At 33.6% G+C, this 20801-nt stretch overlaps 1 long non-coding RNA gene across 5 annotated transcripts; it reads right to left on the bottom strand.

Moving 5' to 3' along the window:
- Window positions 1-895: 895 nt before the first annotated feature.
- On the bottom strand, window positions 896-13904 carry LOC102667568 (uncharacterized). 5 transcript variants are annotated; one of them, XR_005889578.1, is made up of 7 exons: window positions 13263-13699; window positions 12747-13111; window positions 12020-12397; window positions 9370-11902; window positions 1497-1540; window positions 1261-1420; window positions 896-1163 (listed from the first exon to the last, which is right to left on the bottom strand). It is a non-coding gene; the product is annotated as an uncharacterized lncRNA (long non-coding RNA). The 5 variants fall into 5 exon arrangements; XR_001386308.3 differs by having other exon boundaries at window positions 9370-9463; window positions 9748-11902; window positions 12020-13111; XR_001386304.3 differs by having other exon boundaries at window positions 12020-13111; window positions 13263-13904.
- Window positions 13905-20801: the final 6897 nt, after the last annotated feature.

Raw genomic sequence — 20801 nt, forward strand, 5'->3', positions numbered from 1 at the left:
AAAATGATGGAGGAGAAGGGATGGAAAAAGGGAATAAAAAGTGATGAGAGAGAAGAAAGAATTCCCTAACTGTGCATTTGGATACAGTAATTTAACGAAGCAAATCAATTATTTAATGAATTTAAATTACTGTGCAATTTGTTAAGTTGTTTGGATAAAGCATTTTGAGAGAATTTGAATTCACGTCATTTTGGAAAAGAATTCTGATCACTTCAAAAGGTGAGAATTAAAATTAAACATAAATAAAGAGAATTTGAAATTCTCTCTCACGTCTCCAACGACTCTTCTCTCTCATTGACCTCATTTCTCCTCTTTCACGGACCTCACTTCCTCTCCAGTGACCCTTTCTCTCGTGTGACTCTCGTTCTCCCTCACTCGGTTCGCTCTCTCTGCGGTGGGTTCTTCTCTCTCACAGTGGCTCATTCTCGTTCTCCCTCACGTGCTCTGTTCTATTCTCTAGGGTTTTGTTCTCCACACTTTGTTCATCACTCTCTGGTGAGTCTTCTTTTAATTGTATTATGATTTTTTCCTTCAATGTCTCATTTAGGGTTCATCACCCTTTGTAGTGTAGCTGCTTTTTTTTTTGTTTGTTTTTTGTCAATGAAGGGGTTTATGTTTATTAAATTGGGAGTTATTATTTGTTGAGCTATTTTATGTCACAATTGTCTTATTGGGGGATTGAAAATGTGAATAGGGATTGATGTGCTTTCTTCCCAAATGGTTCTTTGACTTAGGAGCAGAAGAAGGTTTTATGAATTGTTTATAAGCATAGTGTGTTTGCTGCCAATTGGTCCAAATTATATGTTTTCATCATATGTGTGTGTACCTAGCATTCTGCTGACCATTATACGAGCACATTTGGCATGTCTCAAGTTTTTGTGAGCTCCTCTACTAATTGAGTCTCAATGCTCATCCTAATATAGCACACTTGGATAGTGAAACATACAATACAATAGATACAATCACCATTTAAACCTATTTATGAATATTAATTCAAATGAAAATTCTAACCCTGCTATATTCTTCTAGCCAGCGCTCCTCATCACATGCTAACTTCCACTTCTCCACTTTCTCCATGATAGCCTTCCTGCTAGAAGCCTCTTCTTTTGATCTTGATATCTGTTCATCCATGCTCAGGAGGAGATCATAATGATCAATCTCCCCTGTTATAGATGTAAGTCAATTTCTAGGCTGGTCTTTTAAAGTAAATAAACACCTATATTTTTTGAAATTGAATACACACACATTAGTTAGATTCACCTGAGTTTATGAGGTTAATTATATTGTTCATCTCTTCCCTTGAAGGAATCTCCACATGTGATTTCTTGCATATCAATTCCAGTTCCTTCCACTTCTTCTAGAATAGCTCCTTCATCTTGCTTGATTTTAGTTGATCCAGTCTCTTTACTTCAGCTTCAATCTTGTAAAAAGTTGTAGACTTTTTAAATATTTGAGTTTCTAATATTTTCTATGGATCATTTAAGTTAGATACCTACCTGCTGGACTATTTCTAAAGTAAGACTTCCCGAATTTGTTACTTCTGCATATGAGAGTGACAACAAATTGATTACCACCATCTATTAAAAATATACAATACTGCAATATACTAATAAGCTACATTTAAAGAATCAAAACATCAATACTAATAAGCTACTATAAATGATCGATGAGATACTGGGATACGTATAATAATATACTTATTACAGACAGATGCTAATGAATTTAGCTGGCTCCAAAAGATGTTTAAATATTTTTTATGGATTTGTAGATCCATGTATCCATATCAAGCAAGACCAAATCCAAATAGTTTTACTGGAGTTATACGGGACATTTTTAAAGATTTTGGTGCACTTATAATAGGTAACAAAGTTTTCTTTCTAGATTTCTAACTTACATGGATTTTCTTTATTAAACTAAACATTTTTACAAGTGAAACATAATGATAATGCATTCAATGAAATGTAAATTAGGTTCTTGTTCACACAGGCAGATCTTATTTTCTCACAATAAGCTAATAGTTATAGCTTCCATATTTCAAACGTAATTTCTTACATAGCAACACTAGCAGGTTTCCAAACACACTAGTAGTAGGGATGCAAATGAGTTGGTCTAAGTTGAGCTAGGCTTCATAAGGATTCATCCTAACTTGCTTTCCTAATAAATAAATAAAAACCAAACCTAGCTCATTGAAATTTTTCACTACCTTTTCTCTCTGTCACAATCTGTATTTTAAGGCAAAAAAGTTGAAATTTAACAAATTTTTAGCCACTTGCTTGCAGTCTTTCACTCTTTCCATAGGTTGTCTTCTCCTTTTCAACAGTACTTCTTGCAGCCTTTTTTGGGTGATCTAGTTTAGGTTTTACACAACATGTATAATCATCATGGTGAGAGTAAGCAAGAACTATGTAATCTTCTTGCAGCCTCCTTTGTAGCACTTTGAAGATTTTCTCTACCTTTTCGCTCTATCATCATCTGTATTTTAATACCTACAAAATTACAAATTGAACAAATTTATAGCCACCTACCCATATGTCGTCTTTTCCTTTTCAATAGTACCTCTTGTAGCCTTTGATGGGTGACTTTGGTCATTGTATACTGAAGTGAATTATCATGGTGAAAGTAAGCAATTAAGAAATCTATAATCTTCTGTAGGTTAGAATATATTTTTAGATTGCTCTTGATTACTTAATTGGTGGCTTGCTGAATCATTGTTTCTTGTTTCATTGAACTGATAGTAAACTTTTTTTTGTTGAGTAAATTGATAGTAAACTATGATCACTGCAATCTGATGTTTTATGTTGGTCATTTGGAACTATTGAGAGAGATGACATTTAGTGCTATGCAAATGAATTAGTATTAATGCCTATTTTGGGAAAGAAATTATGATAAATGGACAAGTGAGCAGATTCAGGCTATGGGATTCTATGAGAATTCTTAATTAAAACCTGAAATTACAAGATCTTCTTTCCTAGTCTCGGTTACGAGTAATTGAACACCTATTAAAAGTTAATTATTATGACACTTTGAAAGGAAAAGTGAATGGCAGATTATAGAAACCAATTGAGTACTATTAAAAGAGGTAAATAAGAAATGACTTTCTTAGTAAAGTAGAAATAAATAAAAGTGATTAAAATAATGCTTTGAACCAAAACGTATAACGGTAAAACACTCTAAATGTAGAACAGTAAGTGTACAATAACAAGTGAACTAATGATATTAGGGGACTTGAAGTGATTATAAATAATAGTAATTACATAATTGGCATATGAAAGATAATACACTAAGAGTAAGTGTACAATAAGTATTTTTTTTATAATTTTTTATATATGTTGAATCTAAAGCACTTCATTATAGAGTTAATTTATCAGTACTTTAATTACACACTTCTAATTCTAACAGATAATTTTAACAAATCTTAAAAGTAGTATATCTAAAACCTGTACAATCATATATACCATATCAATCACATCCCCTTGGCAATTGCCTAAAGTGTATTGGTTGGATCAAAGGGACTAGCAAGTAGCAACAGTGATTTATACGTATGGGGATAGGGAACCCTGCTAGTATCCGATTTTTATGAATGAAACTTGTATGTGATACATCTATTATCTATCAGCCACAAATCTATAACAAGTTGGTCGATGCTTCCATATGGAAAAGCCACAAATCATTAATATGAGTGGAATTAAACTTGAATTTCTTAAGCTCCCTATGTCTCGAGTTTAATTTTTTATTATAGGGGTCTAATCAAACCCAAAAAGAAAACAAAATTTTACTTCTTTTTTTGTTGTGTATATATAGTTAAGAGACATTTCTTGTTATCCAATTTATACTCTACTAAAGTTAACCTCTAGGCTCTTGCTTGTGACAACCTAATGTAGAAAAATATGGGCATTAAAATTTAGAGCTTATTTACATCTTTTACCTACATATTTGTTTTAAATCTCAAAATATTATCTTATGTCATTATCATGCAGTTTGGATTGAGAAGAAATGGATCCTAGCATAGTTGACACTGTAATTACTTCAAGAAAACGTAAAAGAGAAAAGTATAAGAAAATAATGTCATCAGTTGCTGCTTGTGTTGTTCATATGGTCATTGGTGTAGTGACATAGTATCATAATAACTATTTTGTTAAGGAACCAACCCGTAATTGGGAACTAGAACATCACAACTTCCTTAATCGTCTTTATAGGGGGGCAAATAAAGATTGCATTGAACAATTGAGGTTAGTAAAAATGCATTTTGTAACCTTTGTAGAATTTGACAAGAAAATGGTGGATTAGTAAGAACAAGAAATGTTCCAACGACTGAAGCAGTAGCAATGTTTTTACATATCCTTGCTCACAACCTAAAGTATAGGGTAATGCAATTTAGTTATTGTAGATCTAAAGAAACCATAAGTAGGCAATTCAATGATGTCTTGAGAGTGGTAATGAAAGTGAGCAAAGACTATTTGAATTTTCAACCTTGTACTTTAGAAGGAGCGGAAGCAAACAAGTGGAGATGGTTTGAGGTAAGTTTATCAATTGTTAGGAGAGATTTGTTAATTATAAAATTTTCTTAGAATCTAAAAAAATTGTCTTGTTTGTAAAGATGTATTGGAACACTTGACGGGACTCATATTCCGGTTTCAGTTTCTCCTGATGAGAGACCTAGATATCGTAATAGAAAGAGTGATGTCTCTACATATGTGTTAGCTGCTTGTGGTCCAGATTTAAGGTTTATTTGTGTTACCTGGGTGGGAAGGGTCTGCAAGAGATTCTCGAGTATTACGAGATGCATTACGTCATCAAAACAAACTTGAAATTCCAACTGGTAATATTTCTTGGAAATAATTTTTTTCTTTTTTTTTTGGTCTAGTTTAAGCCTATGTTTATTATTTTAAACATTGTAAGTAAGTACTTTCTTGTGGATGCGGGATATACCAATGGTCCGGGATTTTTAGCACCATATCGAGGGACTAGATATCATCTCAATGAGTGGATTGGAAACACCCCTCAATGTTACAAAGAGTTATTTAATCTTCGTCATGTAAGTGCCCGAAATGCAATAGAAAGGTCATCTTGAAAAAAAGATGGAGTATATTAAGAACTCCTTCATTTTTTTATATAAAGACACAAATAAGAATTATCAATGTTTGTTTTGTGTTACACAATTTCATAAGAGACGAACAACAAACTGTTCAACTTTTAGAAGTTCAAGACTTAGAATTCTTCTCTGTTGTTGATGAAGAGTTGGTCCATCAATCAAGGAAAGGAGTTCAAAATAATGTCATAGATTGGATTTGACTTTTTCCTTTTTTTCCAGACGCCTAAATGATGCAATCCTACCCCGCAAGGGCATTGGATAGAAAATTCCAAGTAGATTGGGCCAGAGATGTAAGAGAAGAAGACCATATGGTTCTTATGAGCTTTAGGGTAGATTTCGAGCCCATGGGCTAAGTACAAGCCCACTTATCTTTGTAAATATTAGATTAAGGTTTCATTATTTTTTGGCCTTGTATTTAGGGCTCCATAATGGAGGTAGGGTACCCTAGAAATATAGGATTTTTCATCCCTTATATTTTAGGGCACCTAGACTAGTTTTTGTATTAAGGGTAGTTTTGTAATTTCACATGCACTGAGTGAATATTTGATGTGTGTTGGAAAATAAATTTAATTAAATTGGTAAAAGCCCAATCCAATTAAATTTTAGAGGGGGAGGAGAGCATTTGCTTACTACACCTCATTGCCACATCATATAGTCACACTTTGTGCATGTTCTTCATGCTTTACATGCCTCATGACACCTAAGCACACTTAGTGGAGAATCTTGTAATTGATCTTGGATTAGTGGGCTGAACCATAACTAAAATTTACTAATCATAATTAGTGAAATTTTGGCTCCAAAGTTTGGCTCCACAAATTCAATTTCAAATTCAAGTGAAATTTGAATTTCCCTCCAATTTTGGGTGACACTTAGACTATAAATAAAGGTCATGTGTGTGCATTTTTTTTAACTTTGATCATTTGAATATTAAATTCAGATTTCAGAGCTCTTTTAGAACACAAAATTTCGTGCTATTCTCTCCCTCTCCCTTCATTCATCTCCTTTTTCCTCCAAGCTCTTATCCATGGCCTCTTATGGTGGTGAGCTTCTTCTAGACTCATCTTCTCCTTGAAGTGGCGTCTCCTCTCTCTTCCTTCTCCATTCCGCTGCCATTTATCTTCCAAGAAGCAAAGGAATCCATTGATGAAGAAGATCCTAGGCCTACAAGCTCCAAAGGAGCTTACATCAAATTTATTTCCCAACACACATCAAATAAATTTAATTGGATTGGGCTTCTACCAATTCAATTAAATTTAATTGGATTGAGCTTCTACCAATTCAATTAAATTTATTTCCCAACACACATCAAATATTCACTTAGTGCATGTGAAATTACAAAACTACCCCTAATACAAAAACTAGTCTAGGTGCCCTAAAATACAAGGGTTGAAAAATCTTATATTTCTAGGGTACCCTACCTACATTATGGCGCCCTAAATACAAGGCCCAAAAATAATGAAACCTTAATCTAATATTTACAAAGATAAGTAGGCTCGTACTTAACCCATGGGCCCGGAATCTACCCTAAGGCTCATAAGAATCCTAGGGCCTTCTCTTGCATCTCTGGCTCAATCTACTTGGAGTTTTCTATCCAATGCCCTTACGAGGGGTAGGATTGCATCACTAAACCATTTCGATTCAAGGTACTTCAAAACTGGGATGATATAGTGGATTTGTGTGCTAAAGATAGAGTCACTGGTCATGGAGTTGAAACTGCCATGGATGCTGAGATGAGTAGAGAAACAAATGAAGTGGAATTCATGGGGTTATGTGATACTGCTACCATAAACTTAGAAGAACCAAGCTCTAATACAAAAGAAAAAAGACAAGGTTCAACTTCTTCGGGCACACATTCTCACAAGAGAAAGATGAGAGAAAAAGTAGGAATAACAACTTCTTTGGATAAAATGGTCGACTCTTTTAACCGAATGGTAGAAAAAATGGATGGTAAAGTTGATGATGAAGATATTCAAGAAGTGTTACTTGAGGCAGCTTTGATACCAAATCTTAATAGACAACAATGGGCTAAAACTATTAAATGGTTAGTTGACGATCCAAAACAGTTAGCTATTGTGAAAGCCCTTCCAATTCACGAAAAGACAGATTATGTTTTAACACATCTTGCAGAATGAAACTTGGTGAATAACCTTTTTTATGCCTAGTTGAAGTCATATTTTCACTATAGTTATTTGTCCTGTTGTGACTTATATTATATTGTTTCTTCTTCCCTAAATGGCAACATTGGATGTTAATTATTCAGGCTCCTCGACCTTTACACTTGATGATGAATGAAGATTAAGGAATGAAGAACATTATTTTTTTAATTTCTTTTAGTTATTAAGATTATTATGTACTCGGTTAGTTGATCTTAATTTGGACATTGTAATTCTTGTTTAAGATCTTTGTTTGGAACTTGATTAATTAGGACCTGCTTGTGTTGATTCATGTTTATGCGTTGGTGCATTATTAGCAATTTGAATTTTCTTCCCTCAGGAACAATGAAATTAATATCATTTGAATTTTGTATGAGATAATTGTCCTTAAATTAGATAATTATTTAATTTTAATTTTTTTTTTAAAATTATTGCGAGACTAGGTAATTAATTTTTTTAACAAGAATAACGAATTACATATCATTCATCTTTTAATTTTGCATTATTGTTTAATCTAAGTTTTTTTGTGTGTTACTTCAAGAATATTGTATAAGATTCAAAATTGTTTAGCATTAAAATTATTTTGATTATTTAATTATTAAATATTAAAAAAATTTATTATTATATATTGTATAACATTAAATTTATTTTGAATATTTAACTATTTAAAAATGACTCATGTTTATTTTCATTCAATATTGAAATTTTAATTTTTAAATAAATATTTAAAAATGAAAATTTGAATTTCATTGAAATTGAATTACTTTGTCCAAACAAGGATATTAAAATACAAGAAATTGAATTGTCTCATCCAAACAAAATATTTACAAAATGAAAGGAATTTAAATCAAGACAATCAAAATGCTATGTATTTGAATTTCCTAGAAATCTTTAAATCCCTCATCCAAACACATGGTAAGGGATAGTTTTAAGGCTTTGGGTGTGTATTAGAGTGCTCTGAGACTTGATGTGTCTTTTCTCCTTGGCTTAACTCTTTTTTTTATAACTGTTGGAGTGGACTTGGACCTACGTGCGGGTGCTTCTATTCGCGCTTAGCGTGCCTCTCGCCAGTGCTTGTTTTTGTTTTCGCGCTGAGCGCGCAATGGGCTGGGCCTTATTCAACTTTTTTTTTTTGCTTATTTTCTTTAGCTTTTATGTTTTTAATCCTTCATTTTCATATCTGCAAGCCATGAATAAGAAAAACATCAATTTTTAACAATTAAGCATGAATAATTGCTAAATAATCATTTTTAAAGATATTTCCATTATATTTTTATCATAAAAAATAACTCATATTTAGCCGTTATCAAGTTGGTTAATGATAATAACATACAATGTTATGGATAAAATGTCTAGTGACAATTAAATTTGTCTTACAAATAATTAACAATAAATAAATGTTTGTATACAATTACCAATTCATGTTTGTGACTCTAATGATTAAATATTAAAAGTGTTTAATAGTATAATGTCATAATATTATTAAAATATTTAATGGTATATTTAATTTTTTTTACAAGTAATTAAAAATAAATGAATGTAAATGTTGTATACGGTTATTGATTACACTTGTGAAACTAATATAGTTAAACTTAAACATGTCTCAAATAATTTATACTATATCACGTTATTATTCAAATATATCTAATAATATAAAGTGGTTAAATTAAATGTCAGGGGATGTTGAGCGAACAATATTTGTCAAGAGACATCTATTGCGTATATCTAAAAGGTTTAATACTTGATGAATAAAGTGAACTCAAATAATTAATAATCCGAGATGTATAAGAAATTAAGTCATGCAGGCTACAGCGGACATCTCTTCTCGTAGTCTAACCTCCCCTACATTGGTCTAACGTCCAAGTATAAACAAGCTAGTTAAGCAAAACCTACCCCATAGTATGCTTTCTTTATTTCAGGGGAAAGACCAAAATAGAAAATGCATAGCTAATTCAACAAAAGTAGCATTAACTTCAGGCCACTTCTACTTCATCACCAAATCAAAATAGTAGACAAAATGCAAGCTATGAATAACCAAAGCAGCTTTCCAAATGCATTTCCATGTGACTCCATAAAGAATGAAAGGTAAGGCAACCATGCGAAGCATAATTCAATATTTTATACCTGGCCCACGAATGAATCTAGATGTCCCCCAATATGTATTTGTGGCTCCAAAAAGCAAATAGTTCTTCAAAGTTCAAATTACCACCATTTCTAACTGCAATTGGATAGGGCGGCAAAAGATCAACAAAAACAACACCAAAATAATATAGCCTTCATTTTTTTTAATAAAAAACTCAATATAACATCACAACAAAAACAATAAGAATAGGACCAATAATTGTCAAACTAACCTATTCAATACGTTCTCATTCCTCTATATGATTGCATAACCAAATCAAAAAAGAAAAAAAATCGAAACTTGACTAAATAATTTTAACACATACCATTTGGAGAAAAATTCCCAACTGGATGGATTACAAAGACCTATTACAGACATACCTCCAAAAGCAATTTGTTTTGAGGCAAAGTTCTGACACCATCAATTAAGACATCTTCAACAACATCCACACTGTTTGTACTCTTAAAACCAAGGAAGGAAAAATGATCAAAAAAAATAGTTAACTACACCGGACAACAACATTCATCATAAAAGTGATAGATTTTTTATATTCTCATTTTCCATTTTAAAGAACTCTTCTTTGTATAATTATGATATGATATACCTGCTTCAATCCTTTGTCAGACATTTAATAAAAATAAAGTTAAAAATAAAAAGTTGAAAGAACTTATTGACTACACCTAACAACGACATTCATCATAAAAGTGACATTTTTTCTTGTTTCCATTTTAAAGAACTCTTCTTTGTATAACTACTATGATATGATATGCCTACTTGAATCTTTTGTCAGAAATTTAATAAAAACAAAAGTAGAAAAAAGTTGAAGCTTGAAAGAACTAATTGTTATGACTAATGATAGCCTAGAAGGTAACAAAGCCAATCTTTTAACTCTAACCAAAGTGAAGTTTGCATCCTAAAGCAACACATGTTAGCCCCATTCGCATCTCAAGGTTATGCTTCTTTTAGATCTTTTATTTCCTTGGGTTTCAATGATGGTTACCATATTAAATTTCGAGAGGACCATTGGGTGAGAAATGTTCCTCTTTATTATACTCAATGATATAAAATATTTTATATGGAAAAATAATTGTCATTAAATTACGGAACTAAAGGATGTACCGTGTGCTTTTAGCTCAAATTCCTAAGGAAGTATAGAATATAGATTATTCCCTCCGGTGAACTTTTCTATTGTACTTGGATTCTCACTAGTTCTAATTGGATTATCATTAGTAGTGACATCCAAATAACTAAATTGCATCTAATTACAATCTAGAAGGAAGAAATAAAAGAAAAAAGGAATATAAGAGTGTCTAAAAAGGACTTTATCACTGCATATATGGGCCTAACTGACTGAATTCAAATAAAAGAAATAGCAGCAAATAGATGATTCTTCCTCTCGTTTTTTTGGTTTAGAAATAGAGAATTTTGGGGGGAGATTAATAAAAGTAACAGAGCCAAAGAGGCTCTAAGGTTTTACACAATACTCCTAGAAATGACTATTGTCAGACAAATTTGTTCATTAGAATAATATTCCCAAGCATGATATTCTTGGAAATATGATTCCCGAGAATAAAATTTCTTACCTTGTATTAAAAGCATCTTATTTTTAAAATACAGAGAAAGATCTTATGAACCTAATGTTTTAACACTCTTTTAAATTCACTTCTTGATTATTAACAAGAGAAATAACATAATTTATAAACTAGTCCTGAATATAATCTATATGGCCTGTGGCCAATTCCAAAAAAACATATTGACATTGGAAATATTGGTGCATCAAGAAGCACACACCTGAGAACTATTGCAATAAAAGCATGAGAAGAGTTATAATTAATTCAGAGCCATATTGGGCAGATATCTCTACAGTGTGTATACTCATGCTTGTGTGGGACCTATCTTCTTCAAGCTCAGGCCGTCAAGGACTTGTAGGAGTTGTTTCAAAATTAATACTAGTACACAAATCCTAAGAGAGATGTTGAATTGAAGGTTCAGAATCATCAACAGCATCACAGAAGACATGACTCGTTATTTTAAAATTATTGATGCAGTTTCTAAGTGCATATACGGATATACCAGTATGAGCATGACTTTATTGAGATTATTTACTTGAATTGAATTATCATTAGCAAGTGTTAAATTCGGATGCTGAGACAGGTCCATCTCAAGTTTTACAAGTTATAGTGATCTCAATTAAAATTTGTTAAAAGAGAACTATGTCAAGTTTGTGAAGGTTATATTATGTGTAGTGGGAGAGAACAAAGGTTACAAAGTAGTGAACCCAAGACAAGAAGAACTTGAAGATGGTTGATCTACTGCAACAAACAAGGCACAAGAAAAAGGGACAAGGAATAAACTAAAAAACCCTATCCATAAAAGATTAAAACAAGAACTACCATGAACTCCTTTATCACCAGAGATGGTTAAATCAAACTGAACTTGTAATTGTAAGTGAAGTAAATAAGTACCTGAACAAGCCAACAACAAGGAAAAATCAGGTTAAGAATGTTACAGAAGAGTGGTAGTAGTGTTTTTTTCCTGTACAAATGAAATTTAGAAAAAGAAGCCAACACATAATAAGTTTGAGTGTGGATTAGAAAATTAAAAAACATCTAAAAGAAAATATATGTCATGGATTACCAACATGTCACTTACAATTATTACCAAAGCTAACAGTTATGCTAAAGTAATTGGTAGTTTCAACAATTTGCTTTGAATGTGACAGTGAACCTCTCAAGAAGCTGCACAGATCCTGCACCCTTTGCCTGCAAAGAGACCATATGAATATAATGCTTTCTTTATCATATGAATATATGATAATCAATATTCAATAGTGGCCACATAGAAGCAACAATCTAAAATTTCATTTTATGTCATATCTGAGAATAGAGCGAATCATGACCACGATGGAAGGCAAGAAAATCAGGAATCTTTTGTGTGTTATTCAGCACAAAATTCAGTCAAAATTTGACACCATAAAAGATAATCACATGCGAATTGGATCTGGAACCCGAAAATGGAATATAGCATAATCTGCACAAATCATATTGAGACCATTAAAAATGAACTGCAGTAGGTATGCTTGCACTTGTTATAGTGATGTTATTCCTGAAAACCACGTTTTCATTTTTCCTTTCTTTATCACTTATGTAAGTCATATTATGTTCTACATAACATTAAAATTAGCATCTATAAAAAGTTCTGGCAATGCTGCAACTTCAAATGTCAATAAAATTAGGTGGTCAAAGTAATCAATCAATGAAAGAAATACAATCAAAATAATTTCTAAGAATCCAGAGAAGTTAATAAACTACTCAAACAATTATCGCAACAATCATCATAGCCAGTAAAGAAAAAGAAAATATGGGGAAGTAAAGTGTACATCTCATCCACATGACTATGTACTTAGATACCCTTTGCTTCATTGGGTACTGGAATTAGAGTTTATCCTTTTAATGCACCCAATTTCAGCCTTGTTCTACTGTAGAGTATATATGGTTCAGATTAATTCGCCAAAAGTAATAATCCATGCGGGCTAGCTCCCTGACTGAAGTGGTGGAATCAAGAAAAATAAGAGCTTTTCAAAGCCTCTAATAGTAATAATGAATTCTTTCTCTCTTTTGTTTCTAAAAAAGATGAAGATTCGGGATCAATGTTGCTGTTGTAATGTAGGAAACACCATGGGAGGAAGATTGTGTCCATGTTTGTGCAATACCGAGACCAATTCTGTTAGAAAATAGGAGATACCTAGATAAATATAATTAGAATGAGTCAAAAACCAATTAATTGATTAATTAATAAGCAATAACCAATTAAGACTAGGTTAATCTCATGATCATGTTTAAGAACACAAAAACAGGGAAATGAAAATCAAACTAAACAAAGACCACAAACTCACCTTATCACTTTCTTCTTCGTCATCTTCCTGGTGATTTTGGGGAAAACGGATTTTGGGAAGAGAACAAATATTGTGATGCTGTACGAGCAACATCCGACAGCGCAGGGTTCGAAGCAAGAAATGATGGTGGTTCCGTCGCTTTCAGCCGCCGTAGGGCTTTGACGCCAGCGTCATTGCTAGTGTTCGCCATAGCAGGGTGCTCTGATAGTAGTGCTACTCTATTCTTTCGACAATATATGGGTTTGGGGTTTTAGGCTTTTAGCCCAACTAAAAATAATGGTGATTCCTCCACTAGCTCCACTAGAGGATATCTTGTTTGGGTCGAACATAGTTACTATGGCAACAAATCTCTCCCTTAGAGTATTTAACGTGATTGCATATATAAAAGATTCAAACTTGAAACCTTTGATTCAGCTGGAACAACTCTACATTAGTTGATCCCCACATTTGGTAGTACTAAATAATAGTATATAAGATCATAAGAAGAATAAAATAAGTGAAGGAAAAAAAATACAAAACTAAAAGAAAATTTTATGTACCAAATAAATATTGTTAAATAGCTAATATTTAGGGATCATGTTCCATATTATATGCTTAATTGCAGCATCCTTATGACTACAAATAAACCAACATGCGTATGGTACAATACATAGTTTATGTATACTATAATATGGTATCACAAGTATCCTAAGGTTCAATCTTCCCTCTTTCTTTCCTTCTCGCAATGGATGCCTTTTTCTCCAACACGACCCAGGGATCGGAACCACCACCCTCTAACGTCAGAGACTTGCCAGCATCCAACCTCTGATGCACTGCCCCTCTCCAACGTATGCATTTCATGCACTTATAGCAGATCAGTGTGTGACAATCTTTCTAGTTAGACTCATTCATGTGAGGCTTTTGCTAGCCTCATCTCCTTTCGACAATCCCCCACCTATAATTATTTGGCATCGCCCGCACTCCGACAACCCTTCTTGCTACTGTTTCTTCACATCAATAGCCAAATAGCGGTGTGATGCTCGCACTGCTGACCTTCCTCCAAAGAACCCAATGTCACCAACAGTGACCCTTTCTGCCACCTCACTCATCGCCCCACCCCGGTGTGTGAAGCTCAAGCGCTTGCAACACTTTAGCACGTGACTCACTTCTTCTTCTTCATCGAACCTGTTTAGGCTTTTGTTTGGCCATAATTAGGTTCTGTTTGGCCTTGTTTTGCTACATTCCATGGTCCACAATGGCATCTCTGATTCCACTTTATTTACCAATGTGTCGTTAATCCCTTGTGAAAATTGAATGGGACAGCCAACTACAACCCCAGGCTGCACTTGCCCCACCTACAAATGTAACTATTTCCGCCTTTTATTATACGTATTTTCTTTGATTTCGAGCAGCCAACCAACCTACCTCACCTGTTACTATCGTAGCTCAGTCTGGTAATCTAGTAGCCTTTGTCTCCCAATCCTCTGCCCTTAGCACTTGGATACTTGATTCTGGCGCCTCTGATCATATGACTGGTAACCAATCCCTTTTCACACAATTGTCTTTTTCTGATTCATTGCCTTATACTACCCTCGCAAATGATTCTCAAATTAAAGTTTGTGGCATTGGTTAGACTTGTCCACTCCTTAACCTTTCTTTAGATTCTATTTTGTTTGTTCTTGGTTGTCCTTTCAATTTAATTTCTATTAACAAGTTAAGTCCCTCACTATACTTTTATGTCCTTTTCGTTAGTAATTTTTTTTCTTTTCCAAGACCGATGTATTGGATGAATGATCAAAATAGGACATGAGCCTCGAGGATTGTATTAGCTTTCATTATCGATTGTCTGCGTCTCCACTGCCTCCCCAGATCTAACTCACCAGCATCTTGGTCATCCCAGTTTGGAAAAATTGCGTCTTTTGATTCCTAGTCTCTCTACTCTTAAGTCACTATAGTGTGAGTCGTGTCAGTTAGGAAAATATGTTCATCACTTTTATAGTCCTCACGTCAATAAAATTATCACATTACCTTTTATGTTAGTTCATTCTAATATTTGAGATCTTATTCGAGTATGTTCCTCTTTAGGAATTTACTATTTTGTCACTTTTATTGATAATTTTTCTAGTTGTACTAAGGTTTTCTTACTGGAAAATCAATCAAATGTTTTCTCAGTCATTCAAAATTTCTCACATGAAATTCAGAATCAATTTGGGACATCTATTAAATTTTTGGGGACTAATAATGTCTATGAATACCATGTCTTCCCAATTTAGTCTTTTCCTATCTCACATGGAATTATACATCAAATGACATGTGCCCACACAACACAACAAAATAGTGTTTATGAATGGAAAAATTGTCACCTAGTTTTGATGATGCCAAAGATAAGCGCTTCTCAAGTTTGATCCAAGTCAAGAGTCACAACTCTTCAGAAAATAACACCCAAGAGTCACAACTCTTCAGAAAATAACTCCCAAGAGTTATATTTGTTCAAGAGATTTTTGAATAATCATCAAAGGCCTATAAATAGGTGACTTGGGACACAAAATTTCTAAGAGAGTTTTTCTGAACTAAATTGTCTTATCCTCTCAAAACCAAAATGTCTTATCCTCTCTAAAATATTCCTTGGCCAAACACTTGCATATTCAATAAGGAATCTTGATTGATCTTCAATTGTAATATCTTTCTCTTAAAGAGAGAATTCTTCTTCTTCTTATTCAAAGAGATTTGGTTAAGAGACCAAGAGTCTCTTAAGATGTAAGGATTTCTGAACACAAAGGAAGGGTTGTCCCTGTGTGGTTCAGACTTTGTAAAAGGCATTTTACAAGATAGTGGAAATCTCAAGCAGGTTGCTTAGGGATTGGACGTAGGCACAACGCGTGGCCAAACCAGTATAAAAATTGAGTTTGCATTCTCTCTTCCCTTAAACTTCTTTTATTTATTGCTATTTATCTTTTGCTTTAAAGAAGTTTATTTTGAATTGTCTTTTGAGTAATTCATATTAAGGGTGCATTGTTAATCCAAAAAGAGAGAGTGAAATTTTTAATTGGGGAATAGTTTTTGTACCTTAATTCAACCCCTCTTTCTTAAGATAACTGAGGCCACTTGTCTACAAGTGGTATCAGAGCTTCATTTCTGTATAAAGTTTAGAAGCTTCAAGAATAATGGCTTCAGCAAACTATTTATTTCCCGAAGGGAATTCTATAAATAGGCCTCCCATTTTTAATGGCGTGGGTTACCATTATTGGAAAATCCGCATGCAAATTTTTATAGAGGCTATAGATCTTAATATATGGGAAGCCATAAATATTGGACCCTACATTCCCACTATGGCGACAGGAAATACAACCATAGAAAAACCTAGGGATCAATGGAGTGAAGAGGAAAAGAGATTAGTTCAATACTATTTAAAAGCCAAAAATATCATTACATCTGCATTAGGAACAGATGAATACTTTAGGGTGTCAAATTGAAAACATGCAAAAGATATATAAGATACCTTACAAGTAACCCATGAAGGGACAACAAATGTAAAAAGATCTAGGATAAATACTTTAACTCATGAATATGAGTTATTTAGAATGAATCCAAATGAAACTATACAAGACATGCAAAAAAGATTTACCCACATAGTAAATCATCTTGCATCTTTAGGAAAAATATTTCCAAATGAACATCTTGTCAATAAAGTGTTAAGATGCTTAAGCAGGGAATGACAACCAAAGGTAACAGCCATTACTGAATCAAGAAATCTTACTAACATGTCTCTTGCTACCTTGTTTGGAAAGTTACAGGAACATGAAATGGAATTGAAGAGATTGAATCAACATGAGAAGAATGATAAGAAGAAGAAAGGAATGCTCTTAAAGCTTCATCTTCAATCCAAGAAGAAAGAGATAAGGAGGATTCAATTCAAATAGACGAAGATGATGATCTTAGTCTTTTTGCAAAAAGATTCAACAAATTTCTAAAAGTCAGAGGAAATCAAAGAAGATCAAATTTTAAATAAAAAAGAAGGGCAGAAGATTCATCTTCTACTCCAAAATGCTATGAATGCAATCAACCTGGACATCTGAGGGTTGATTGCCCAATATTCAAGAAAAGAATAGAGAAATCTGAAAAGAAAGTTGTTAATGAAAAGAAGGAAAAGAATGCCTACATTACATGGGATGACAATGATATGGACTCATCTGAAGATTTAGAAAATGAAATTGTAAATCTGAGTCTAATGGCCAAGAGTTATGAAAGCGATGAAGAGGTATCCTTGAAGAAGAGTTGGTACATATATAGCGGATGCTCTAAACATATGACGGGAGATGCATCAAAGTTCACTCATATCTCTCCCAATAAAAGCGGACATGTGACTTATGGCGACAACAATAAAGGTAGAATTCTTGGAGTTGGAAAAATAGATGATGTTTCAGAATCATTAGAAGTCATGCATATTCATGGAGAAGATCACAAAAGAAAAGAAGATGGAAATAATGAAAATTCTCAAATTGATGAAATCAAAACAAATGATGATCTTCCAAGAGAATGGAGAGCTTCTAGATATCATCCTCTTGACAACATCATTGGTGATATATCAAAAGGGAATTCTCTCAAGACATGCAAAGTGAGTTTGAAATGTCAATGATGGGAGAACTAAATTTCTTTCTTGGGTTGCAAATCAAGCAAACCAAGAATGGAATTTTTGTCAATCAATCAAAGTATTGCAAGGAGTTGATTCACAAATTTGGGATGGAGAATGCTAAGCATATGGCCACACCAATGAGTACTGCTTGCTATTCGGATAAAGATGAAATCGGTCAGTCAATAGACATTAAGCAATATCGAGGTATGATCAGATCACTTCTTTATTTATCTGCTAGCAGACTAGATATAATGTTTAGTGTGTGTATGTGTGCTAGGTTTCAATCAAATCCCAAACAATCACATCTTAGTGTCGTTAAGAGAATTATAAGATATATGTTAGGCACTATGAATATAGGATTATGGTATCCTAAAAATTCCACATGCGATTTAATAGGATATTCTAATTCTGACTTTACCAGTTCTAAAATTGATAGAAAGAACACTAGTGAAACTTTTCATTTCATTGAATCTGCTCTAGTTTCTTATCATAGTAAGAAACAGAATAATGTTGTTTTATCCACTGCTGAAGCGGAATAGATTTCTGCTAGTAGTTGTTGTGCCCAAATTCTTTGGATGAAGCAACAACTTTCTGATTATGGAATATTTCTTGATCTTATTCCTATAAGATGTGATAACACGAGTGCTATAAATCTATCTAAGAATCTTGTTCAGCACTCAAGAACCAAACATATAGAAATAAGACATCATTTCTTGAGAGATCATGTTCAAAAGGGAGATTGTGTTCTAAAATTTGTTGACACAAAGAATCAGTTAGCTGATATCTTTACAGAACTTCCTCCTAAAGAAACATTCTTTGTTGTTAGGAGAGAATTAGGTCTTCTAGATGTCAATGACCTAAGCAATAGATAACTCAAATTGAGTCTTATCCTCCTTATGATCAATAGATTGTCTATGAGTCTAGTTGCTTGTGTTATTTGATTTTGTTTGTGAATGATGATTGTTGATTGAATGTGTTTGATTGTTCTTCTGATTGAATGTTTTTTTATTGTGTTTGTGATTGAATATGTTTGATTTTGTTTGTGATTGAATATGTTTAATTGTGTTTGTGATTGATGATTAAGTGTTGTATTTGACTTGAAATAGTTAGCTTTAAGTGAAAAAGCCTTGTTTAAAGGGTCTGGTAATCGATTACCATTCCCTGTAATCGATTACATAAGAACAACAAGGTTGTAATCGATTACAGAAGCCTGTAATCGATTACCAGTAGGCACTATTAGTTACAAGTTACTCTTATAATTGATTACAATGGCCTGTAATCGATTACAAGGCGTCCCTGTCTATAAATATCTGAATTTTCGCAAAACCCTTATTCTCCCTTTTCGTGTGACGGCGCAAAACCTTCCCCAATCTTCAAATCCATGTATCTCTCTCATTTCTTCACCAAATCACTTCAAACAAAGCCCAATCTTCATCATTTTTCATTCTCTTTCAAACCCACCGATCAAAATCAGCTACAACATCTTCAAATGGCAAAATCATCGAAGAAATGAAAAAGGTCTTCCTCCACCACCACTATTGTTGGTCACCGCCACCAAGGAACCTCTGGAGACCCATCCGCACCAGTTCCTCCTTCTCTTTCATCTCCTAGATCATCCACATTGTTTTCCTCGGATGATCAACATCAAAGATACTATTCTCAATTCTGTAATAGAGTCATTCTAGATCCTAAGTACCTTGACCTTGAATTCTTTGATGAAGAAACATTTAATTGTTACCAAGTGTTTCAAAATTCTGGTTTGATTGATTTCATGTCTTTGAAACTGCTGTACTTTCCTGAATTAGTTAAGGTGTTCTATAATAACTTGAAAATTCAGGATGGTATTCTTTACTCTGAGGTGCATAATATTCCCATTGTCATTGATCAGTCCTTGTTCTTTTCCTTGACTAAACTGCCCAGTCAAGGTGTTTCTTTTGAAGGCACCCTTGTTGATGACTGGAAATTTGATTATTTTAGTCATGATGCTCGTAGAATGATATGCAATGACCAGGCTGACATGACTGGAAGATTACTTGTTGGGTCATTAACTTTTGATTGTATGCATTATATTACTGTTCATATTTTGCTTCTTCGGTCTTCAAACCTTGCCCAAGCCTTTGAGGAGGATTTGATTCTAATGTGGGCTTTTCAAACTGGTCGTCAAATCGACTGGGCCCATTTAGTTCGGTACCAAATGCATAAGGCATTACGGGCCAATGCACCTCTTCCTTATCCCCACCTTGTTACTCTTTTTCTTCATCATTTTAATATTCCTTTGGATGATGAACCATATGTCAAGGTTAAGAGATCTTTTTCTATTGGTGTTGATGTGGTTACCTCATTTGGTTACCGAAAGGATGTTAATGGCCAGTGGATTCGCAAACAAGACTTGCCTCCGTCTATTCCTTACGAGCGTACCCCATCTCCTCCACCACAATAGGGTGATTCCACTTCTCTTCTGACTGAAGTCCTCACAAAACTTTGCGGTCTTCGAGCTTTTCTGGGTGAACGCTTTAATGCGATGGATACTCGCCTTGATGCAATGGATACTCGCTTTGATGGGATGGATACAAGGATCACTTGACTTGAAGATGATATGAGCTTCATTAGGCGTTGCTTCGATCCCCCGACCAACTCTTAGTAATCTTTATTCTAGTTTATTTCCATAGTTCTCTATTTATTTCAGCCTTGTATTTTGGCTTTTATTGCTTTCGTACTTTGATTATGGTTATCCTGGTTATTTATCATTATGTTTTGCTTTGTGTTTGGATAATTTTAGACTTTGTTTTGGTTAATTAAGCCTTGTTTGGTTTATTTTATGGATTGATTTAGTCTATGGATGGCATTTGATATGGTTTTGATGCTACCTTCGCTCCTTGTAGACGTTTTTTGGCTTTTTGATGTTGCCAAAAGGGGAGAGAACAAGG

The sequence above is a fragment of the Glycine max genome, chromosome 18 (genome assembly GCF_000004515.6).
Source record: "Glycine max cultivar Williams 82 chromosome 18, Glycine_max_v4.0, whole genome shotgun sequence".
Classification (NCBI taxonomy): domain Eukaryota; kingdom Viridiplantae; phylum Streptophyta; class Magnoliopsida; order Fabales; family Fabaceae; genus Glycine; species Glycine max.